This window comes from Salminus brasiliensis, chromosome 1 (genome assembly GCF_030463535.1).
Source record: "Salminus brasiliensis chromosome 1, fSalBra1.hap2, whole genome shotgun sequence".
NCBI lineage: Eukaryota > Metazoa > Chordata > Actinopteri > Characiformes > Bryconidae > Salminus > Salminus brasiliensis.
This window is the reverse complement of record NC_132878.1, coordinates 9,680,757-9,706,539: the sequence shown is the minus strand read 5'-3', so window position 1 is coordinate 9,706,539 and position 25,783 is coordinate 9,680,757. Positions and strand designations below refer to the sequence as shown.

At 42.8% G+C, this 25,783-nt stretch overlaps 1 protein-coding gene across 2 annotated transcripts in view; it reads left to right on the top strand.

The window, feature by feature from the left end:
* The first annotated feature begins 1,874 nt into the window (after positions 1 to 1,874).
* Positions 1,875 to 25,783, top strand: part of fam222ba (family with sequence similarity 222 member Ba) — a 103,387-nt gene continuing 79,478 nt past the window's right edge. The window contains exon 1 of one of the 2 annotated variants that reach the window (XM_072662844.1): positions 1,875 to 1,978. The gene's annotated coding sequence lies outside the window, so the exon portion shown is untranslated. Of the gene's footprint in view, positions 1,979 to 4,794; positions 4,955 to 25,783 lie in introns of those variants that run through there. The other variant, XM_072662903.1, reaches the window with a different exon arrangement.

The following is a 25,783-nucleotide window of genomic DNA, read 5'->3' as shown; positions in this document are numbered from 1 at the left end:
TTTATAAACACCCTTGTGAATGTGTGTCTATAAACTTATAGCATGTAATAGTATGGGAGCCGTGTCTGTAGTGATCAAAATGTGATCAAAAATCTGAAAAGTGAACAAGGACACATATAAAGAGGGATGTCAAACCCGATCTCCCTGGATTTTAAAGAAACAATAGATGAGTGTCTAGAAGTGTATTCTCTGAAGACCCACCTCTTTAGAGAATACTTGGGCGAATAGCAGAGTACTATGGTCACCTTATTGACTTGTGTTTAGTAATGTCTAAGCTTAGAGGTATCTTTGAACTATTAGTCTATTCTAACTAGCTGAGGTTTTTCTTGGGTAAATAGCAAAGCACATTTGTAAGTCGCTCTGGATAAGAGCGTCTGCTGAATGCCTTAAATGTAAATGTATATAATAGTACAGGAGCTGTATTTACAACCAGCATGATCAAGAGGTGAAGGCTATAACACAACAAAAGAGTTCAGGCTTACATTCAGGCTTCATCAAACCACATAAAGTGCATACTTAATGAGGGTCAAATACATTTACATTTACAGCATTTAGCAGACGCTCTTATCCAGAGCGACTTACAGGGTTACTCGTATTACAGAGGCGAGCCAATGTAGTGTTAGGAGTCTGGCCCAAGGACTCTTATTAGTGTAGTGCAGCATAGTCACCCACAATCGGGAAGCGAACCCCAGTCTCCCACACAGTGTGGTAGCTCACAGGCCGGTAGTGGTGTTATCTGTTGCGCCACACCAGCTTGGACTTGATCTTGGTGGACCCACAGCTCAAAATCAGTCATCATTGTCCTAATATCAACAATATTTTTGTTTATATTGCTCAATCTGTGATACTGTGTTTTCAGCATTCTGTATCTGCTGGGCTGTTGACCGTATTGAGTTATACATGATTTTTACAGCCAGAACTTTAAAATAACATGTCCTGGAAATGAACAACATGATAGTGATCTGCTATTTATTCATACAGAAGGTAACGTTGCTCCAGACTGTTGCTTTAAACGGACAAACACAGGTTCTTTCTGCCCGTATATCATGGGTTATGTAACAGGTCACTCCGGGAATCGAACTCCAGTCTCCCACACGGTGTGGTAGCTCAGTGCCAGGTAGCGGTGTTATCTGTTGCGCCACACCAACCACATCAATAAACAGCCTGGACTTTGGAGAAACGACCGGACTGTCTGCAAACCTACAGTATAGAAAATAATAGTATGAGAGCTGTATTTACAATCTGGCATGATCAAGAGTTGGAGGCTATAACACAAAAAATTTAAGTCAGTATGAAGGCACTTTCTGTTCAGGCTTCATCAAGCCACATGAAGGGGGATAAATCATGTGGGGCAGTGGTGGGTTATCGATAACAGGGTTGTGGGTTTGATTCCCGGGCTCGGCAAGCTGCCGCTGTTGGGCCCTTGAGCAAGACCCTTTACCCTCTCTGCTCCCTGAGCACTGGAGTTGGCTGCCCACCGCTCTGGGTGTGTGTGTACTCACTGCCTCTAGTGCACTAGTGTGTGTGTGTGTTCACTCCCACAGATGGGTAAAATGCAGAGGACACATTTTTGCTGTAAAGTGACAAATATGAGCACCTTTACTTTACCTTTTTATGGGGGTCAAAACTATTATCATAAAAATAGCAAACTGCAAACTTTCACTATCTGTAATATTTAAGATGTGAAGGCTGAAGGTGAAGGCACAAACAGCTGAAAAGTGAATGAGGAGGCACTTTATGCTCAGGCCTGGTCGAGGGCCCTGAACACAAACACGCACCGTCTGGAGATCATGGCTGGGCTGGCTCGTCTGTGTGAGAAACGCCGCAGTGCGCATGCGCCGCGAACAGCAGCAGCAGTGATTCGGCGACGACAGCAACAACACGGAGGAAAAACACACACTCACACACACACACACACTCTGCACCCCAGTAACATCACGATGTTTTGAGTCGAGCAGGTTGCTGCTGCCCACGGAGAGTGAGTATCGCCTTGATATAGCAGGAGAATGAGTTTCTACGCCGTTTTTATCGCTGTCCAACAGTTTAACCTGCAACAAGGGAGGCAGTCCATCAGCCAGTTCCTAGAAAGCAGGCGAGTTAGCCAGCATGCTAGCTATCTAGCAAGCTATCCATCCAGCTGAAGGGCTAAATTCAAGTGCATACTGGTTTAAAAGGTCTGAGTGCAGCTAAATGCACAGCCTATGGACTGGGAATGTGGTTGGATCTTTAAGTACTGGCTGTCGTGTGTATAGTCTGCTGTAGGGACTGTAGCATTACTGCTTTACAGCCTATAGGTACAGTTAGAGCTGCAGGATAACTGCATATAGCACCAGCCTCTGTATTTTTTTTTATCATTGTATAACATGCATGGTTAATATATGTATTTAGGAATGTAGGAATCTGAAAATATCTCATGCAAAAACTGTACAATTTAATGCATTTATTGCATGCCTGAGTGTTTTCATTAGGCAACATTTCTGGACAACAGAGGTAAGCAAATGGACTGTTTATCTGTGTCTGAGTCTTTATGCAGGTTGTCAGGCACAAGCTGTGCTCAAATACTCTCGAAAGGATCATGCAAAAAAGTGTGCAATAGGAAAGGGTGCAGTTTGAAGCATTTAATGCATGCGTCCTTTCAGGGATGTGTTGTCAGTAAGCAACGTTTCTGGGTTGCAACAGCGGTAAGCAAATGGACAGTTTATCTCTGGGGCTTTAGGCAGGTTGACAGGCCCAAGCTGTGCTCAAATAATCTCAAAGGGAAAAAATCATGCAAAAAAGTGCGGAATGTAAAAGTGTGCAGTTCAGTGCATTTCATGCATCCCTCCCTGTCCTTTCAGGCTGAGTGTTTTCTCTTCATTAGGCGACATTTCTGGACGACAGCGGTAATCAAATGGACTGTTTATCTCTGGGCCTTTAGGCAGGTTGACAGGCACAAGCTGTGCTCAAATAAAGTCGTGTTTCATTCTCGGAGGAGGAAGAAGACGAAGAAAGGAGGGAAAAAAAACATTCATCGTCCTGACCTTTGCAGAATATCACAGCCGTTGTTTCAAAATGTCACTGGGGATCTTTGTGCTGTGCGAGCGCAGTGTTTTGAAGCTGGGCGTTTTGACAGCAGAATAGCTGCTGGGTGGGGGAAAAAGTTTTTGGAATACTGTGTGAGCTTGTTTGCTTGCTTAGCTTAGTCTTGCAGCTGGACTGTAGATTAGGAGGAGGCTGTTGTTGGTGGATTAGTGGTTGCATTTGCATGGCTTCCTCAGGGTCAGGTGAGGTTACTCTGTGTCAGAATTCTGCAAGGATACATAATATTGTTCAGGTTCATGTTGTTTGGGCTTGTGGTTGGTTGATTAGCAGTTGTTAGGGGCTAGATTAGTGAGTGCAGCAGGATATTTGTCACATTTTATTACTCTGCTATGACTATTACATTGTCATTACACTGCTGTTACCCTATTACTGTTGCACAAGCTCTATTCATTCATTATGCGCGCTCATGGAATCACGTATTACCGTTTATTCATCTAGGACTCCCCGATTGTTCAAAGGTGTGCATGTAACTTAGCGTTATTCAAGTTCACGCTTGTAGCAAGATTAGTGATTGCAATGTGTCAACCCTGCAACATATTATCTTCAGATATTTTTATTACACTAATTAATTTATTACACTAGTTAATGCTGTTATTATACTGTTATTACCTTACTATTATTGCACAAGCTCTTGCACATACTATTCACTCATCATGTGGGCTCATGAGGAATCACTGGCTGCTGTTTATGAATCTAGGACCCCCAAGCACCACCCCCTCACAGATATTCGAAAGCTGTGCATGTGACAATGTTATTCCAGTCCATGCTTGTTGTTGAGCTTGGTTAATTAGTGGTTTTTGGTAGGCAGATTAGCGATTGCAATGTGTCAGTACTGCAGTGCTGTAGAATGCAATCTTCAAATGGTGCTGTTATGCTGATTTGACCCTGTTATTACAATATTACTACACTAATATTGTTTCTCCAAGCCTTTTTATTCATTATCTGGGCTAACCGGGAAGCATCGGCTGCTGTTTATTATTCTAGGACCCTCGATCATTGAAATCAGTGCATGTGGCTCCAGTGTTATTCAAGTTCATGCTTGTGGTTGTGGTTGCTTGATTGGTGGTTGTTATTGGCTAGATGAGGGATTGCAATGTGTCAATCCTGCAATGCTGCAGATTGCAATCTTTAAACGGTGCTATTATGCTGTCAAGACCCTGTTATTACACGGTTATTGCATTATTATAGCTGCACGCGCCCTTTTCATTTACTATTTGGGCTAATGGGGAATTGCTGGCTGCTGTTTATTAATCTAGGACACCCCCAACCACCCCCACCCCCCTCCCCCCTCACCACCACTCATTGAAACAGGTGCATGCGGCTTCAGTTGTGCAGCCAGCGCAGTCAGAAAGGCAGTGTTTGGGCTGTGTAGCCGTGCTGCTCTCTGTGTTTACACGCTCGCTAAACTCTCACGCTGCTTCGAACGAACGAAACGGGTCGGCAAGGTAACAAAGGGCTGACGTCATGCACCGCATCCGGCCGCGTGACTTCTAACGCCGGTGCCCCGCCCCCACAGTCCGTGAGAACGCCGCTCCACTGGCGGAGGGGGACGAGCGGCCCCGCCTCCTTCGTGCACGGCCCAATCGGAGCGCGCGTAGACAAAAACTTCCGCGCTGACGCAGCTCGGGGGCGGGGTTTGGGGTTTGAAGTAGCTGGGCCGGAGTCGCCGCTGCCCGGACTGGAGACGGAGCTGGCGGAGGTGACTTTCTCTCGCTGGACGTGTGGATATTCCCCCCTCCCTCCTCGTATTCCCGTCATTTCTGCGCCTTACTTGGGATTTTAACCATGCCGCTGAGCGCCGGGGAGCTGTGCTGAATGTGCACGTAGACCCCTTGCCGTCGAATGTCATCCCTGCTGCCGTCTGGACCGTGGGGTAAGGCGAGCCTGGGGTTTTGTTGTGGAGCTTCCAACCAGCCGGCCGTATTGTCTGCTCCCGTAGCCCATATGCGGTGCTGTTCGCCGGGCGTTTTTCATGCGGGGTGCCGTGCTGCTTACTATACTATACTGCCTTCTAATAAATCACTGCATTACGGACTGAAATGTGGGCACTAATAACCTAAGCGCTGTTCTTCTGCAATGTAGCTCATCAGTGCATGGAAAAGTTGCTGTATAGCTGCTCAGAGCTATAATAAATAAAATAAATAAAATGCACAGCAGCTTCTGGACTCCTAAAGAGCCTCAGTGTTGTAGCAGGAAGCATTGCTGTACTTCTGATCCTGCAGCACTTCATGAAATTGACAGTATGTCGCTTTTCTGATAATAAATTCGGAGGTAGTCATGTTAGATCTAACCTAAACAGGACTGTCGGAGCTCTATTGAATAGTGTAATACAGTTATGTAGTGTTTTTAACTGCAGACAAGGTCCACTATATGCTCAGCTGCTCTCCTAAAGAGCCTAATATTGTAGCACCAAGTATTGCTGCACCTGTGATGACCGTGGCAAATATTTAATACTGCAGGATGTGAAGATGCTGTCATTTCTGTCATGATATGATGTTTTTTTTTCTGACAATAAATGCTGACAAATACTCAATACTTTATATAAAGGTAAAGGTGAAGGTGCACGTATTTGTCACTGTACAGTGTGGACTGTACAGCGAAATGTGTCCTCCGCATTTAACCCATCTGGTAGTGAACACACACTCACACACACACACGTGTTAGGGGCAGTGAGTACACACACACACCCAGAGCGGTGGGCAGCCAACTCCAGCGCCCGGAGAGCAGAGAGGGTAAAGGGCCTTGCTCAAGTACCCAACAGTGGCAGCTTGCCGAGCCCAGGAATCGAACCCACAACCCTGTTATTGATATCCCGGCGCTCTAACCGCTGAGCCACCACTGTCCCATATATATATATATATATATATATATATATATATATATATATATATATATATATATATATATATATATATATATATATATATATATATATATATATATATATATATATATGAATACAGTCATGACTAGTAGATGTCTATTTGTAATGCTGCACCTGTGAAATTGGTGGCCAACAGGTGATGCTGTAATACTGATGAAGAAATTGTCACTTCTATTACAACATGTCGCTTGTCTGTCAATAAAATACTCAGTAAGTATTATTCATGGTGTTTCACATACTTCCCACTACTAAATCAACCTTCAATCCATCACTACTCATGACTTCCGCAATATGCTCAAAACAAAGCATATTAAATCACGATAATGCTAAATATCACCAATGTCGCCTACCCCGGTAGGCCTTTGTTTACGTCAGGTTATTAAAAAATGACACAGAGCTGTCCAGAATCCCAGAGCTGTTGCCATTTACTTCAGTGCGAAACAGGACAGCCTGAGCTCTTTTTGTAATGCAACACAGCTCTTCAGTGTTTCTAACTAGTGATCATATCCATAATGTGCTCAGAAATATTGTGCATAATGTGGTGCATTGTATCACATTAATGCTAAACAGCCCCATATTGCTCACCCTGGCTTGTGTGACAGCCTGTGCCAAGTAAAGCATGACGTTGTATCTTCTTCAGTGTTAAACTGGACTAATCAAGCTAGATTGGTGTAGTACCACAGTTGACCCTGGTTGTAACTACTAAGGATATCCATAATGTTCTCAGAAAAGCAAATTATGGCAGTGCTGTATCATGATGATGCTAAAATGTCATGGCATTGCCCACCCTAGTAAGCTGTCACGTACCTCAGGTCGCAGAATCCCAGAGCTTTTAAAATTTACTTCAGTGTTAAACAGGACTAATGAGCTCTTTTTGTAATGTAACACAGCCAATCAGTGTTTTAACTAGCGATTATATCCATAATGTGCTCAAATAAATCCATATTGCCCACCTGTGCCAGCCTGTGCCAATCAAAGCGCGAATTGGTAGTAAGCTGTTTGCCTCAGTTTCTTGGAAAGTGGTTTTCTCTGCACAGCCGCAGAAGGCTGGTTGGATTTACACCACATCCTCATTCACGCTGTATGCCATGTTCTAGCGTAAGCTGCCAAACCCAAAACCCAGAGCTTTTGCCATTTACTTCAGTGTTGAACTGGACTAATTGAGCTATTTTGGTAACAAAGCACAGTTGTTTTAAGCAGTTTTAAACTATTGATGATCTCCGTGATACGCCCCAGAAGAGAATATTGTGACATAATTGATCTAGATAGTGTTGAAGCATCACAATATTGCCCAGTTTGGCCTGTGACAGACTGTGCCAGTCAAATCATGAATTTGTAGTAAGCTGTGGTTTTCCCTGGCTGGAGTCACACCACACCCTCATTCACACTGGATGCCATGTTCAAGCATAAGCTGTCCAAAAACCCATCTACCATCTACTTCAGTGTTAAACTGGACTACTTCAGCTAGTTTAGTAATGTTGCACAGTGGTCCAGTGTTTTAACTGCTGAGGATATTACATAATATTCTCAGAAAGGAATTTTGTGAAGGCATCACTATAGTGCTGAAATATCACCATATAGGCCACCCCGGCCTGGGCCTGTGCCAGTCAGAGCACGACTTGGTAGTAAGCTGTTTGCCTCAGGTTCTTGAAAAGTGGTTTTCTCTGCACAGCCGCAGAAGGCTGGTTGGATTTACACCACAGCCTCATTCACGCTGTATGCCATGTTCTAGCGTAAGCTGGCAAACCCAAAACCCAGAGCTTTTGCCATTTACTTCAGTGTTGAACTGGACTAATTGAGCTATTTTGGGAATGTTGCACAGTGGTTCAGTGTTTTTAAGTATTGAGGATATCCATAATAAGAAGGCTGGTTGGATTTGCACCACATCCTCGTTCGTGCTGTATGCCATGTTCTAGCTTAAGATGTCCAACCCAGAACTACAGTGTTAAACTGGACTAACTGAGCTGTTTTGGTAATGTACGTAGTTGGGTCCTGGTTTGTAACTATTGATGATCTCCACGATGCGCTCGGAAAAAGCATATTGTGGACGTAACGTGTCACGATCTGCGTTCCGGCAATACTGGGACGACCTGCAACAATCAAAGCCTGAATTAAGAGTAAGCTGTCTCTTACCTCAGGGCTTTCTTTCCATCCCTCCCCCTTTATCTCTCTCTCTCTCTTTTTCTCTTTATTTCTCTCGCTCACTCTGACTGTCTCTTCTACATTTACATTATGTCCTCTTTTCGTGCCTCTCGGCCCTGACAGTTCTTTAAAAGTGGCTTTCTCTGCACAGCCGCAGAGGGGCTGGTTTGATTTACGCCACATCTCCTGCTCGTCCGCACACTCTGCCATGTTCTTGCTTAAGCTGTCTAAAAACCCAGAGCATTTGCCATTTACCTCAGTGTTCCTTCCTCTTCTTCTTCCTCCTCCTCCTCTTCTTCATGGTTGCTCAGTCTCCTGTCGCGCCCTACATTTTCCAAAGAGTGGCTAATGAAGTTTCAGGCCGTAGGTCTCCTATTCTCAGCACAATTAGCGAGTCATGTTGACGTCTGGGTGTAACGTTTGGCTTCCCAGTGAAAGGCTGTGATGTGATTTGGCGGTTCAGATGGCGGATGGCTGTTACAGGCCTATGCCTACTGATTAAACCTTTGCTCTGTCTTTTTTTTTTTTTTTTTTTTTTTTTCCCCAATCTTTGAGGTTGTTTATTGTAGTCTGGGTCGACAGGTCTCTGAGGATTGGTGGGTCTAATCTACTGGGGGTCTGGCTCTGTTGTTGTGCTTAAAAATTGTAGGAGTTCCTGAAGTATTGATCTAAATGTGGCGTCTGTATTTGTCTTTTGGGGGAATCGTCTGTTTTATCGTTTTTGAGGTGTGACATCAAAGTTCTCATATCGAAAATGGCCTCTGTTTTGAGACTGTTGACGTTCAGGGATTGTAGTTGAGGTTCAGACAGTCCCTTGCTCTGTGTTGCTGATTCAGAAAGCAGCAACTTTTTAAAATATGTAGTATTTATTGATGTCTCAGCTTTAACGTTGCCTCCTTGGACGAGTTTGACTTATAAGGATTTTGGGATCGTATCTGAGACCCCAAACTTCTCCTGCTTCGCATGTTTTTAAAAATGACGGCTTTCTGAAAAAGCACATTAAACAGGATTTTGGATTCTCTATTATCATTCCCAAATTTCTTACTGGTCCCAAAAGAAGGCCACTCATTTGTAATGCTACGATTTCAAAAACCTGCTGCTGAAGCATCATGACGCAGGTGAGTTTTTCTTTGGGAAAAAAAATCTGTTTTTGATTTGGAATATTTATTTCATTATTAATGTCTTGGTCCGAGAGTACGGCTTTTAGGGAACGGAACCAAAACACCATCTGCTCCAAGTTCTTCCTTTGGAAAGCAGCTGTTTTGATTAATGGTATTTATTGAAGTCTTGGGCTGAAGGTAGACTCGCTCTTTTGTATAAGTGAACCTGTTGGAGATCCTGGAAACTCTCCTGTTTTTATTTCAGGATGCATCCCATTTGATTGTGTAGTATTCTAGGAAATTATGTCTAACATTTCTTTGTATACTAGTGAACCTGTTAAGGACCATATTTGGGAGCCATAAACTCACCTGCTCCATGTTGGTCTTGGGAAAGCAGCTGTTTTTGAGTATGTATCATTAAAAAAATGAAAGCAGCCTCTCTCTGGAGAAATAAGAAGTCTGGAATTCATAATTGAGGATCCAAAACTCCTTCCCCATGTTCTGTTTCAGAAAGCAGCTGTTTTAGATTTGATGGTGTTTATTGATGTCTTGGTCAGAATGTAGATTCCTTTTGGGCAAGTAAATAAACCTCTGTGGGATCCTAAACCTCACCTGCTCCATGTAGCGCTGTTGGAAAGCACATTTCCTCTCTAAATGTTGTAGGGTTCTTTAGGGCAAATGAAACATGGTCAAATCATAATTAAGAACCAAACAGTCAGTTGCTCATTTGGAAATGATCTTGGTCAGCAGTAGTCTTGGTCAGTATAAATGCTCCTTTTGGACTGGGGATCCCAGTCTTGGTCAATTAGTGTCTAAACCTCCCTCCTGTATGTTTGGGAAAAGACTGAGGGCCAAACACTCACTTGCTTCTTGTTGTACTTTTGGAAAGATTGAGGTTTTGGCCTCAGGAGAGCTTTGCTTCGTACAAGTACAACTATTGGGGATCGTAATTGAGGACCACCTGCCCCATGTTTCTCTTGTGGAGAGCAGGTTAAATTTGTAGTACGTATTGATGTCTTGCTCTGAAAGTAGACTCATTGTGGGCCACTAGAACATTTGAGAGTGTCAGCTGGACCACCTCTGTGTTGTGCTATAGAAGAGCTGGCCTGAAGAAAGCTTGTTTTTGTACAAGTATGACCGTTGTGGATTGTAATTGAGGACCACCTGCCCTATGATTTTCTTATGGCGAGCTGCGAAAAGTACTTATTGATGCCTTGCTCTGAAAGTAGCCTCCTTTTGGGCAACATTTGAGGACTGTAACTGTGGACCGACTGTTCTGTGTTGCTATTTTAAAAACAAATTATTTATATAAAAATTATATATATACTTTTATTTATTTATTTAGTGCAGTTCTGGTCTGAATGGAGCTTTCTTGTAGAAGTATGACTACACAGGATTGTACTTGAGCACCACAAAGAAATTCAGAGTACTTATTCATGCCTTGCTCTGAAAGTAGCCTTTTTTTGGACAACTGAGGATCGTAACTGAAAACCACAAACTCGCCAGCTCCATGTTGCACTTTTGGAAATAAGATTAGATTAGCTTGGAAATAAGCTTTTAATTGTTTTTAGCCTGAAGAGAGCTTTTTGTGGACAAGTACAAATATATGGGATTGTTACTGAGGACCACCTGCCCCTTGTTACTTTTTTATTTCAGATTAAATAGATGTGTAGTTCTTATTACCTGACTCTGAAAGTAGACTCTTTTGGGCCAGCTAGAACATTTGAGGACTATAACTAAAGACCACAAACTCAACTGCACTATATGGGAGTTTCTTTTTCTTTAGGCAGGTGGTCCTGTGGAGAGCTGGTAAATACATTTGAAGTACTTATTGATGCTTTTGTCTGAACATAGACTCATTTTGGACAACTAGAACATTTAAGGATTGTAACTGAAGACCACAAACCCACCAGCTCTGTGTTTTTCATTTATATTATTGACATATTCTTAAGCTTTGTTCTAAGACTAGCCTCCTTTTCAGCAAGTAATCTTTGGCTAAATGGGACTGAGGCTCCACCTGCTCCAATTTGGTTTAACAGTGTTGTTTTTTTGTTTTAGTTTTTTTTGGTGTGTTTATCTGAAAGTACTCTCCTTTTGAGGTTGGGCTGTATGGTGAAAATGTAATTGCACTCTTTAGACAGTACAGTGCACAGCACAGCGCACCATTAGCGGCTGATTATGTAAATGCTGTCACATACATGGGCTGCCTTCACATTACCAGGCAGGTAAAGTGTTTATTTGATTTTTTTCAGGGCTGTGTGGACATGTCAAATCAGATCTTTTCGAATTAGATTTGAAATCACTTTGGCTATGTTTAGACTGCCAGCCCAAATCCGATTTTTGGTGTATCTACATTGTATCCGGATTGATTTTTGATTGTCTGGACAGCTAAAAACCACATAAAATCAGATTCTTTTGTAAATCGGATCCAAACCACGTTTGAAGGTGGTTTAAAATGCAATTACAATCGGATTTCTACAGATGTGTCTCAGTCTGGCTGCTCAAATCGAACTTCAAACTTTCAACAATTGACAATGTTCCACATCTAATCCAGAGCGACCTCCATCTCGTCTGCTTTGCGTGTGAAAGCAGCTTGTTAGCGCCTACGTCGTGCAAATATGTTTGGGATGTCCGGACACACCAATCCAATCTTATCTCTTGCAAATAACAGTGCTGACCGACATCTGTTCTGAACTGAGAAACAAATCTGATTTGACTGCAGGTGGAACGTAGCCTTTCGTATGTATCTGATGTGTGGGCGTGAACGTCCGGCGTGAATGTGAACCGTCCGATCGGGCTTTATGCTTTTCATGCGCCACGATATGAACAAATATTGCCCACTTTTACTCACCTGCTCTTATTTATGTATGTCTGTCTGTATGTATGTATGTATGTATGTATGTATGTGTTTATTTATTTATTTATTTATAATTCATGCTATTAATTTGTATGGTCTGAATAGTTCCTGCTTCTTAGGGAAGTAAGTGTGTTTAGGTCTTAGTTGCCGTCTGCAAAACTCTCTTTCTTAAAGTTGCTTTTTTCTAATATAGCTTTATTATCGGATTTGCAATCCAGCAAAGTTTTCCGCGCACCTCCGGCGTCACGCCACAGTCAGCGTATCCGAGTGCTGGAAGTGGCTTCTCCAGCGCTGCAGTTGAGCAACAATGAGATCATTATGGGCCCGGGTGCGGCCCCGCAGAAAGAAGCCTCTATGTTCCGGCGGTGCCCGAGCACGGAGCACTACAAATGCGAGGCAACCTACTAATGCGTGCTCTAATTAGCAAGTGCCTCGGTGTCCGCGCGGCGAGGGCTCGTGGCTGAGCTTGTCTTTTAAGTGCTTTATTGTGTTTAATTGACCTGCCTGCGCAAAAGCATAACCAGCCGAGGGGGCAAATAAAAGGAGCGCAGGCTTCTTTCTGCGCGTTTGTCGTTAATGTTTTTTCGGCAAAGCACTCCAAGCTGGCAAAGCACTTCAGTAAATATTAATTAGAGCCTTTGTGTGTGTGTGTGTGTGTGTGTGTGTGTGTGTGTGTGCACGTCTGCGTGGGCAAGGCAGGTTTCGGAGCAAAAGGCAGCCGTTAATGTGCATGCATGGCAGAAATCCCAAACCTGTTAATCTGTTCTTTATGAAGGCCATAAATGTATCTCGCCGGGGTTTTTTTGTGTGTGCTTTGCTGCGTTTTACAGCTCTTCCATTCGAAAGTAAAGTGCGTCAAGGGTAGAGCGAGCGGGGCGAGCCAGGCGGATAGAGAGGGAGTGAGCGTGTCAATACTTTTCAGTCTGGGTGATTGTCATTGAACAGATGTTTCCAATCAAGTCTTAAAATAAGTTCTGGCTTACTCAGGCTGAGCAGGCAGGCGGGCGGGCGAGCGAGCAAGTGTGTGAGAGTGAGGAAGAGAGAGAGAGAGAGAAAATGAATGCGAGGCGAAAGTGTCAGAGGGCCACGATACTGTGCCGTCGTGTAATTTTATATTCTGGCAGTTGGATCATGACCTCTGACGGCGCAGCTCAGAGACAGGTTGTAAATACAGATAGTAATTGCTTGGAGGGAGAGGGCGAGGGAGATAGAGCGGGAGAAGGAGCGAGAGAGAGTGAGAGAGAGAGCAAGGGCAAATTACTTTCAGGCCCATCGCACAAGATAAGTGAATTTGAGACTTTTTAGAGCTGGGAGAGAGATGAGTGGAGCGAGGTCAGAATGGACAGATTACTGGCACGGCTCGGAGGACGAGGGGGCAGTTCACGGGTTGATGGCCCCCCGCTTCAGACTCCAGCCTCATTCATCACCAAATTACACCCTGCCAATACAAACAGGCCAGCACATTCGCTTGGAAAAAGAAACATGGACGCAGTACAAACAGGATGCGCAAACAGACAGATGCTCCCGAACGGGCCTAAAAACTAGTCACGTGTGGCTGGGCTGATGCGCACAGACACTGGGGTCCTCCCAAAGGGTCTAAATGTAGCTGTGTAGGCCGGTATGTTGTCCTGACTGGTGGACAGATAGCTCAGAGGTCTCTTTCGCAGCGAGGTTTGACTGTGGACTGTGGGCGGAGTCTGCTTGTAGAGTGTGTGTTATTGATTGGGCAATCTGCTAAGAAATTCTGGTGACTAAACAAGCTGTGTGTCCAAAAGTTTGTAGACACCTGTTCCACCAGAGTTGCTTTTGCAATCAAGGGTGAAAATAGGGAGTTTATGAGTCTCCCTAACATTACTCTGCAGCAACAGCCTCTACTCGTCTGCAAAGGCTTTACACTAGATTTTGGAACATTGCTGTGAGGATTTGATGGCATTTAGCCGAGAGAGCATGTGTGAGTTCAGGTACTGATGATGGATGATTAGTTATGGATCACTCTAGAGAAGTCAGTTCCACTGCTCCCCAGCCCGCCAGTGAGGTAGGGCTTGATACTCCTCTGTCTACCAGATGGCATTGGGCATGGAGACCTGGTGACCCATGCATAGCTGCTCCAGGGCGTCCTGTTATTTTGGCAGTGCTTATCTGTGGTGATTAAACAAGCTGTGCATGCACATCTAAACGCACCCGTGATGCGTAGTGGGTGCACCATGAAGTAGCTGAACTTACTGAGCTCACTAAATGGAGTGTCTGGATACTTTTGTACGTTTATTGTATTCAATAAATACAGTGAATACTAGGGCAGTGGTGGCTCAGTGGGGCTATAACAGGGTTGTGGGTTCGATTCCCGGGCTCAGCAATCTGCCACTGTTGGGCCCTTGAGCAAGGCCCTTTACCCTCTCTGCTCCCCGAGCGCTGGAGTTGGCTGCCCACCGCTCTGGGTGTGTGTGTGTACTCACTGCCCCTAGTTCACTAGTGTGTGTGTTCACTACCACAGATGGGTTAAATGCGGAGGACACATTTCGCTGTACATACTACAGTGACTTTTACCTTTATTCAAGTTATATGAAGGTTAAATAAAGCTTCCTAAATGGCTCTCGGGTTATATACTCAGTTCTTGACAAAAATAATTTGTAGTATAGAACCTTTACTGCTGATGATCTTTAATCCTACCAGCTCTAATGTCTCCCTGTTTAAAAAGAGAGAAGGAGGGCATGGACTCTTTAACCTGTACCTTATTCTGAGCTTCTGGTGGCTTTCTAATGAACACACACTGTTTAGTGCAAGAATGACAGAAATACAGTTATTATTTATTATTATTATTAACATCATAATTAGATCAGTTTAATTGGATATGAAATCTAAGTCAAAATTGACAGCATTTTAATAAATCTAGTAGTGTAAGTTAGTGTATTGTTTATTTATGTCAATATATATCATGTTTGTGTTTATTATTGTTGTTATTAATAGTAATTATACTACTACTACTACTAATAATAATAATAGTAATAATAATATTTTTTGTAGTATTTTGTGTAGTATTAGTATTTGCCGTTGTCTACTAAATAAACCCCTGTGTGGAACTAAGTGTTAAAGGTTTTACTGATGAACCAAAGTGTTAGACACCAATGTAGTTCTCTGAGTTGTATCGACTTGTCTACACAAGGCCCTGGTCATTGTTTTTAACAGTTCTCTAACTGGATCTCCATTTAGGTAAACTGTCAGCAATTCCAACTGGGATTTCAACTCCAGTTCCCATACACACAGAAGCCCTCCTAATTTAACCACTGGTAAATACCAAAGTAATTTTGGTAACCAGTAACCAGAGTTAAGGTGTAAAGTGAAAGGAACTGAAATGATGATAGCTTGTCAGAAAAAAGAAGAATACCATATTTAAAAGTATTAAAACAGGTTAAAACAGCGGCATGTTAATGGTTGTGTTCATCATGTTCATGTTCATCAGCCATTTACTGTATTTCTGGCTGTAACTGAGGTCAGTGGGGGAATTTAAAACATGCATTATCATCATTGAAGTGACGACTAATCACTGATGATTCACCTAAGAGGTGCACTTGACTAATTGAGTTTCAGCCATCGCTGTGCTGTGCTGTGCTCTAGCTGCTGTTTTGGGTCGGCTGACTGGATGTCTGGTGGTTTAATAGTACGCACACGCTCGTTAGGGCTGGAGCGTTTTTAAATCAAAGAGGTTTCCGTCACGATGCTGTTAAGTGTGACCGCAGAAGTAGGCCGAGGTTGTTTTTGTTACTGGTAATTTGAAAATCTGGCAGGTCATTTGATGCAGTTCAATGTGAAGAGGTGTCTGTAGATTATGACCCAGACAAACAAACAGTAAACACAATTTTCCCCTCAGACCTCATTCTGAGTGTTCCTTTCCTCCGAGGGTTATGTAACTTGTGTTATTTTGCTTGACAGGAAACCTTATCGAGGTTGCCCCTCGTAGCTTGAGTTTCTAGTGTGTATGTTTGTGTGTGTGTGTGTGTGTGTGTGTATGTGTATGTGTGTGTGTGCATTTGCACAGCTGTTTTCCAGAGGGTGTTGAGGATCTGAGCATCGGCATCTCTGTCGATCTTTTTTTCCTTTCTCTCTCTACCTAAGGGAGTCCTCTGGTCAAACGGTTAGCCGTCAGGCCACACACACACACACACGCGGCCTACGCGCCAGTTAAACGGCTCCTTCCGTTACACACAGGCAATAAAAGCTAAACTGCCACATCGTCTCATTCATGTTTCATCCAGATAAGTGCAACTTGTACCTTTTGTATCTTTTATTCCACACTTGCTCACATACATACTGTATGTCCAAATGTTTGTGGACGTCCCTTCTAATGAATGCATTGAACTACTATACTAAGTTGCGCCGGTTGCCAACACAGATGTGCACATGCACACACAAAGCTTGTCGTCTTTGTAGAGACATAACACCAATAGATTAGTACTCTCTGGAGCAGTTAACAATGAACCTATTGGCAGATGTGGGCTAGAGGGGTATAAAGCCCCCCAACATTGAGCTGTGTAGCAGTGGAACTGTGTTCTCTGGAATGGTGGATGGTGCTCAAGCCACGACGTTTGGGATGAATTGGGGAGTTGGAGGTGAGGTGGGGTGGTGACCATTCAACATCCTGACTTTATCTTTTTTGCCGAATGCAATCAAATCCTCACAGTAATGCCCCCAAAATCTAGTAGAAAGCCATCTACCCTGGACAGTAGACACAGTTACTCCAACAAAAGCAGGATATAAAATTTTTAATGCCCTTGATTGGAGAAGAAACAACGAATGAGCAGGTGTCCCAATACTTTTGTCCATATGGTGTACACTCTTTAAAATGAGGTTTTCATGAGGTTTGAGTGATGCCATAGAAGAACCGCTTTAGGTTCCATAAAGAGCCATGTTTTATGATAGAGCTGTATGTGTGAGTTAGAAGAAGAAAGTTATTGAACGCTGAAACTCAGTCAATCCTCCAGATGCGGGGTTCACACTCGCAGGCTTTGCGGAGATCCCGAGCTATGAGGAACCCAGATCGGAGCGGTTCAGGAAGGCCAGACGGGCCGTATGGTTTTGACGCAGCACTCTGGGCCGGCTTACTGGCCTGGATGGGGCTAACACAGCTGCTGGCGTGCCCTGTTTGGTTTCGGGTTCAGCGGGATGAGTTAATGTTTGCTTTTCCACTGGCAGTATTTGGCTGGGTTCACTTTCTGCTGTGGGAGGAGCATGTGCCGTATGGGCGGAGGTGGTGGTGGATACATGTGAGGGTTGTTTCTATAGGGTATTGTCTGCTATAGTACTGCCATCAGTCATTTTTTTTATTTTTTATTAAATGATTAAAGTTGTACTTTGTTGGTCAGTGGACAGTTTTAAATCCTGGATTTTTAATTCTTCTGCTGATCTGTCGAATGCTCTTGGTAAAAAGGTTCTTTATAATACTAAAGAATGCAGCAGTGGAACCCTTTCTGGTGCTGTGTAGAACCATTTCTTTAGTGGGTTATATAAAGGACATCTACAAAAGGTTTTCCACCATAGTGAAGAACCCTTTAACCCGGCAGAGAATAAATTTCACATTTAAGGATATATAGTCCGGGTTCTACATAGAACCCTTGATGTTTTTGCACTTGCACTTTTTGGACCGATAAAATCAGACCCAGGTTCGTTTTCACCCTCAGTTCAATTCATTTGGGCAGGTGTGATTATATTAATTGCACTCGGGTCAGTGGGACCAATACAACCGCACAGAGTCTGCTGGTGACTGAGGCTTTGAGGAGACGTGGTATCGGTTCGGCCCCAAACTCAAGTCAGGGGCCTGTCGCTCCAGAATCTTCCAGGACTAATTCTGAAGCCAAGCCTTGGTACACTTTGGATGCTTGGGATCATTGTCCTGTTGGAAGGTCCAATGACTCAAGCCTCAGCTTCCTCACAGACGGCATGATGTTTTCTCCTAGGATTTCCTGATACTTGATTAAATCCATCTTGCCTGCCTGACTTGAACCCCACAGAAAATCATTCTTAAGAAGCTGGTTGCAGCAGCAAACCCAATAAATATTACTGAACTGGAGGCCAACAGAAGCTGGTGTCTAGCTTTGCGTCACGTTCGCTGCAGATCATAACTGCAAAAGGAAGCTCTACTAAGCGTTAAAGATGCTTGTCATGAAGGGGTTGAGTAATTTGGAGGCTGCATCGTCATTAAAAGTGACATTTTGTGTTGAATTTGGGGGAAATTTGGTATATGCATTATTATTATCATCGTAAACAGTAAATGTGTGATGATAACTGGTATTACGGAACGGTTTGTTCTTTTTTGTTGAGTCCAGGGATCAATTCAGAACAGTGTACTACATCCCCAGTCACAAGTTACAGCCAAAAGCATGTAGATATAGCCAGTCAGCTACCTCTAGAGCTGAAGCCTTGTATTTTGTAGGACTGCACGGTTTCTAACTGACCACTACTTCATTTGTACTTTTGGGTCATTTTTAAAATTCTTGATTGCTCAATTGCAAACATGTTGTGGTCTGAATCTAACCCACAGACGGTCAGGTTGGAGGAGCTCATGGGCTCAGTTCAGCTGCAGAAACATCGTAAAGCTGGTTATCAGACCTTACTGGTCTATGATCAGCTCCCCGGCTCAAACCCGCACATAAACCACTGCAGAACCGCGTGGAAGGCCATAAAAAAGCATGGGAAATGGGAAACACTGTGTGCGACAGTGACTTATGAAGCTGCGGTCTTGATTCATGGGGTGTCACGTGTGTAATACCATGTTTCAGCAGTGGAAATTGCTTGCTGCGCTGTTCTCCTTCCACACAACCTGTGAGGGAAGGTTTAAATGGAACAGTAATCACTGTAGTATCGGCTGCATTTCCGTATTGACCGAGCAGCCATACGGACATTGCTTTGAACCCTGTAACCTGCAAGACAATCAACCTTACTAAAAGTCTCCATTCACATGTCTTCTCTTACTGTCATAATATGCTTTTCTGAGTGGATTGTGGGTATAAGAGCATTTCGGCACTACCTGGGCGAGAGTGATTGTCATCCGATTCTGTAATGTGAAGTGAAATAAAGCAAATCGCATGATTAAATGCAGCCTAAAATTAATTTATTCAAGAATTGCAATTTTTCTTTTGAATTAGGGATAATTTTATATCATTCTTTTATTTTTTTCTGCAAAATATAACTGCGATTTTAAAAAAATGTATATGAATTTTCACTAGAAGTTAATGATCAAGCATGTCACAATGTTAATTAATGCACTCTGTGTATCCAGAATTATAATAAATAAATGATTTTGGGCAGATATAATCTGACTCTGGTAGATAGGGCATGGAAAATAACAACAGGGAGAATAGATTTTTTTTTTTAAGACTTTATTGATCCCATAGGAAATTTAGCAGACAGTAGCAATTGCACAATACAGCACAGTAATACAATAATTACAATGATGACAATAAATAGAATAATTTAATTCATATTAGTGTAAGATTCTGTAGTATTACTCTACCACCTCAGTCCACATGCCTCTTTACTTTGCAGTGACTGTTCTGTATTGCTCAGCTTGTCCAGAAATATGTCAAGTGTCTCTTTTTAGGAGTGTCTCAGATAATAAATGACACTTCCCAACCAATGAGGGGTGGCGGTGGGGGTGGGGGGGCAGGAGCTAGAAATGCCAGTTTTGGCAAATTGCTGCTTTAACCTCCGCCCATTCACACTGATGTCATTAGAAGTGTTTCAGCTTTCTGAATGGGGCACAATACAGGGCAGCTGATCGGAACAGTGGAACAAGTAACAAGCAACAGGATTGAAATCGGTTCATACCGCTTCTAGTACATGAACCCAGTCAGTGGTGGAGCGTGGTAGAAAAATCTTGGAGCCAGTTTTTGCTAGTTGTGAGAACATAAGACCTAAACCACCTCTAAGACTCTCCTGAGCGCCTCTCATTTACTTGAGAGTCTTGAGAAAGAGTGAGTCAGTATTAATGGGTGTAAGTATCGGGCTGATATCAGCAGAACATACTGGATCGGATATCGGAGGGAAAGAACAATGAATCCGATCCTGTAACAGATCTATCCTGAAACGGCACACACTCGCACTGTGATGTGATGATGTTAGCTGTGGGGTTGAAGTGTTTGAGTAGCTCGACCATGAAAACCTGTTAGATGTAGGGTTGCAGTGGTATGAGATTTTCACAGTATTCTAGCCTAGCCTGGTTTCTGTATTGGTTTTACGGTATTGCAGTATGTGCTATTTCACAAGTCTTCCCCTTCTTTTTATTGTTGTTCTTATTTTCATTTGTACTATCTGACCTTTAAAAGACTGAACATGGTATATATTATGGTTGGTTTACTATAGTTAAAGCTTGGAACAAGTAATTCATGAAAATAGATGTGAAATCTACACGTGAGGTGAAGCTTTAATTTCCAGCTAATACTTTCTCATTATAGAATAATCTACTGATCATTTTCCACATTCATTAATTGATTATTTTTGTAGTTTCTTTAAAGCTCTGAAAATAACACATTAGTGGGATTCTGTGTTCGATTGCATTTTTCTCTTAATACCGGTATAAAGCAAAACTACACAGATGATAACCAGGACTTTTCATGCCATGGTGTACGTAAATATCATATACCCCCCAACCTTAGTTAGAGGTTTACCTTAAGTGAAATATTTTAATAAAACAGCTCATTTTAAAACAAATTGGATCAGTGTCTGATACTCTAAATTTCAATATCCGTATCAGAGAATAAAAAGCAGTGTTGTGGCTGCCCTGTTCCTGACCAAGTGTCTGTGACAGGCTTTTTGGTGCGTCCAGTGGGGTTCTGTATTATTCGTTGTTCAGTTTTACTGTTTTCAGATTGAAAAATTACCCTGAAAATCTTGGTTGGTTCAGTTCTCATTAGGCTAAAATCAGATCAGGCCTCAAAACCGTTGATAAGTACGCCCCTGTCCGTTATCTCCATGTGCCACTGGACAAGATGTCCCAAACTAAATGGCCGACCCTCTGCTTACTGGACCCGCTCTAGCCTGAAGTCCACTCCAGTCCAGTTTTTCTTATTGATGTCTAATGAGGGCTGATTGGCGAGGCTGTTCCCTAATCCACAAAGATGCCATTAGCATGGCGGCGCTTTGGTCGTTTGCCTTTCCGACTCCCATGCCGGTACTGCTTGGCAGTGAATCCCCCCCTCTCTCTCCGTGTGTGTGTGTGTGTGTGTGTGTGTGTGTGTGTGTGTGTGTGTGTGTGTGTGAAAGAGAGAGAAAAAAAAACTCACACAAGCTTGGGGTTAGCTTGAGTCTGGGATCTAGAGCTAGAGACCCATCTGGAGGCCAGTGGGCAGCAGAGTGGGTGCACGCTGCTGCAGTCAAGCTAACCTGCAGGTCGTGCCAGAAGGCCGGAGCAGAAGGGGCCACTTTAGGTTGAGCCGTAGCGAATGCTAACTCATTAGCAGTTCATCCGGTCAGCTGGAAATGAACTGAATTTACGAGATTTAATGAGGATTTCATTCACTTCATTCAAGAAATTTAATGGGTGAACTTTAAGCTACATTTCTGTCTGTTCTTCACAGTAGGTCCGTGAAGAACTCCCTGGTTAGTGGCGCAGCTGATCTTGGTTGACCCGTGATCAGAACGGATCGCCCTCCACGGTTCGGCACGCATGTGCATTAATTGCAAACCAGCCGTGACGGTGTGGAATGAAGTTTTACTGCTGCGGTTACTTCTTACAGTAATACTTCCCTCAGTCTCAATGCAGAGCTGCAGTGAAAACATAAATATGAAAAAGGAGGTGTGGACAACCATGTTATGGTATGTAAACATTGTGCCACAAGAAAAAACATGACTAGAGATGAAGGGATGGAAACAACTTGTGTATAAAGATCCGTTTTACTACCAGGGGGGAGAACTGCATGCCTTTCTTTGGTTCTAACCAAAACATTGTATGGTGTCATATAGCCCTAATTGTTATATTATGATGTCATATAGCCCTAATTGTTATATTATGATGTCATATAGACACATTTGTCATATTGTAGTGTCATAAATGCCTAATTCTTATATCTTGATGTCATATAGACCTATTTGTCATCTTGTGGTGTCGTAGGGACCTAATTGTCATATCGTGGTGTCATAAGGCCCATTTGTCATGTTGTAGTGTCATGGAAGCCTAATTGTTCTATTATGATGTCATATAGCCCTAATTGATATGTTATGATGTCATATAGGCCTAATTGTTATATTATGATGTCATATAGCCCTACTTGTTCTATTATGATGTCATATAGACACATTTGTCATATTGTAGTGTCATAGATGCCTAATTCTTATATCTTGATGTCATATAGACCTATATGTCATCTTGTGGTGTCGTAGGGACCTAATTGTTCTATTATGATGTCTCATAGATCTAGTTGCCATGTTGTACATAACCTTAGCTAGATTGAATAGACTAAAATTCAAAGATACCTCTAAGCTTAGCTAATGTTGTTGTGTCGCAAAAGCCTAATTGGCATATTCTGATATCATATAGACCTAATTGTCATATTGTGGTGTCGTGAAGGCCTAGTTGTCATTGTCATGTCATATAGGCCTTATTGTCATAATGATTTGTCATGTAGGTCTAAGGGGCATAGAATATGACCAGGGCAATACATGGAGTGTGACCGCACTCTGGTGTGTCATTGGACAGCAGCGTTATATTTGCCTCCCTTTTTCTGCTGATCTAAGAAATAATCCGATCCGTGACTCAAAAGCAGTGATACAATCTGAACCGTGAGTTTTGAGATCCGTTGCACCCCTATCCCGGTCAAGAGGACACATTTTGTTGAAGTGTAAATAAGTGAGCAAATCCTGTCTTCAGTTTTTTTTTTTTTTTTCCCCTCCCTTACAGGAGAAGGTGAATTAGGTCAGTCCTGACTGAGCATGACTGAAACCTGGGTGCTTTTACACTCTTCTGTGCTGTGATTTTCAGTCTGGCCTTTCCTTCAACGAGCGTTTTGTCCCACCTAATCAGCACCCTTCACAGAAACTAGGGGGTGTACGAGACAGGCCAATCAGCATCTTCTGCTAAATGCTGGGTCGCTTTTCCATCGATATTGATTGCAAGGATGGAAATGAGCAAGAGCAACACTGGCTGATTCTGTAGCTTTTCACATGGTGGTGATGGGCAGTGTCCGTATGTGCAGTGGCTTTGAAGCCGCTGCGTTGCCAGACCTAATCCGCAGAACTGAACAAAGTGTAAAGACGTTCTGTCTGTGAAGAGTTCATGGAGGCCATATGGGGTGTGATTTAAACTGCAAAGCTTAATGGGTATGTCTGCAGTCTCATATCAAAGTCTGTGTTTATTAGAGCTTCAAATATTTGTCTGAACTCGGCTAGGATGGGATACGGCTTTTTGTTAGGTTTGGTTGAGTTCTTCATCTCTGCTCGTGTGTGTGTGTGTGTGTGTGTGTGTGTGTGACCTCTAGTTAATGCTGGCTATTAGATAACAGACGGTTGATCTAAATGACTCCAATATCTGCCTGCAGCCCGCTCCGTTTCTGTTAACAACACTAGCTGGATCTGATGATGGGTCAACTCAGCTTACGCTTTATCAGGGTTTCTGTAGGTTCTTAAGTCTTTATTTGTCTGTAATAATGTTCAAATAGGGGTGTAAGAAAATATCAATGTATCGCCATATTATGTTTTGCAATATTGATTCTCGGAAATACAGAATGGACAATATTTTTTTGTTTGTCTGTCAAATTTTCCCTTATGTTGGACGTTTGGTACTGCCAATTCACCCACCCTTTCATAACTCCCCCTAGCACTAGCAGTTCTCCCAACACTAAGGAGGGTAAGGACTTGGCACATGTTTCCTCAGATACATTCAAAGTCCGTCACCGCCTCTTTTCAAACTGCTGGGAAAAGCACCAGGCCTCTGGTTCCACCGCACAAGCTAACAGACGCCTGTTCCGGTCAACAACGCTTTAAGACTGTTTAGGAAAGCAGTGCCAGTTGTGCTCTCTCAGGCTCCAGTCGCTGATGGCAAAGCAGGGTGGTTTGGGATTTGAACTTGTGACTTCAGTAGGCCATAGTAGCAGCACTTTAGGTCGTTGAGCCATTCTGAGCCTGCAGTGTTGATTTCTAATTAATCAACATGTACAGACTGTACAGCCAATACACAGCCTTATGTTTTATATATTAAAGACATTAAAGACAGGAGTTTTACCTTTGAATTGACGTCAAAGTGTCAAATGACACGTTTTTTTGCTTTTCCAAGTGAAAACCAGTGAACAAGTCCTTTGCTGAGAACATACCTCTGCTCATTTCCATACACGGTACTGTTTATTTGCCTACTTTAACATGTTAGACTAAACAAAACACAAAACATGGCATGTGCAAAGGATATGTGTTTCCTATAGTTTTCCTGCATATTTCCCCCTTATTTTCATATAGAAAATTAACAAAACGCATCAAACATTTGACCAGGGTGTCCAAACATGTGCATACAAATGTATACTTTGGTGGCCTTCATCTGTAGATTCCTCTCTTGACTCTACTTTGGATGCGATTACTCTATGGGCCGATTCCCCAAACAGGTATTAAGCCTAGTCTTGGACAACAGAGCATTCTTAGAGGTGGTTCTCCTTTGAAAGTCAAGTTTAGGTTATTTAGGCACAGGACTAGGTTTAATCCCTGTCTAGAAAACCGGCCCCAGCATTTAACTTTACCTATTTAATATTTCTGTGCTCTTTTTGGTCTTTGCCTAGCCTACTGTCAGAAGAAAAGGCTTTATCTACATACAGAATACACATTTGGATTTTTCCCTACTTTTCTTTGCACAAGGCCTCTAATTCGGAGATATTCTTGGCCCTTCTTGCTGCACAGCTTGTTTTAGGGCCTATTCACAAATCTTCTATGATATATTTAGCTCAAGGGACTGTGAGTGCCATTGCAACTGCTTCAGTTTGTGTATCTTCAGGTATTCCATGGCGGATTTGGATCATTATCCTGTTGTAGAAGCCATCCTCTCTTTAGCTTCTGCCTTTTAATAGATGGTCTGATATTTGCATCCAGGATTTGCTGGTATTTTGTGGAATCTGTTTATCCCTCCACCTGTGCAGTATTGCCAATGCCACACAAGCCCAAGGCATGATACGTCCACCCCCATGCTTCACAGTTGGCAGGGAGTTATCTGATTTCTGAGTATCGATTTTAATTGTGTTGGGTAAAATAGTTCTGTTTGGACTTGTTTGTGATATGTTTCACCCTGAGTTTCTATTGTCTGTCATAAAAACGGCTGTGGTTTTCTTTTGAGCAAGACCCTCTGACTGGCTGTAGCGTGACCTACCAGAGCCAAAAAGGCCCTGATCCAGTTTGAGTACCTTTTTAATGCTGAATGTTGGCCTGCACTGGTTAGATATTTCATACATGATGCAGCCACACAGTTTGGATATGCAGTGATGTATGCAAATGTAGGCCTGATCATGTTTTAGTAGACTTTATATATTGAGGGATTATACACCATTGTATACTGCAGCCTGGCCGACCTCCCTGATCATTTGGCTACCAGTCATGTTTGCTGTGTGCGCAGCAGGACACACCGTTTTGTCTGTTATGTGTACTGCTTTTGTAAAATCTCAATTTTATGGTATCATAAAGGCGCTGCACTTCCTTTCTCTCTAATGTGTGCACATTAGCTGCTCCTCTGTCCCTGTTTTGTAGACTATTTTATGCCTGAAA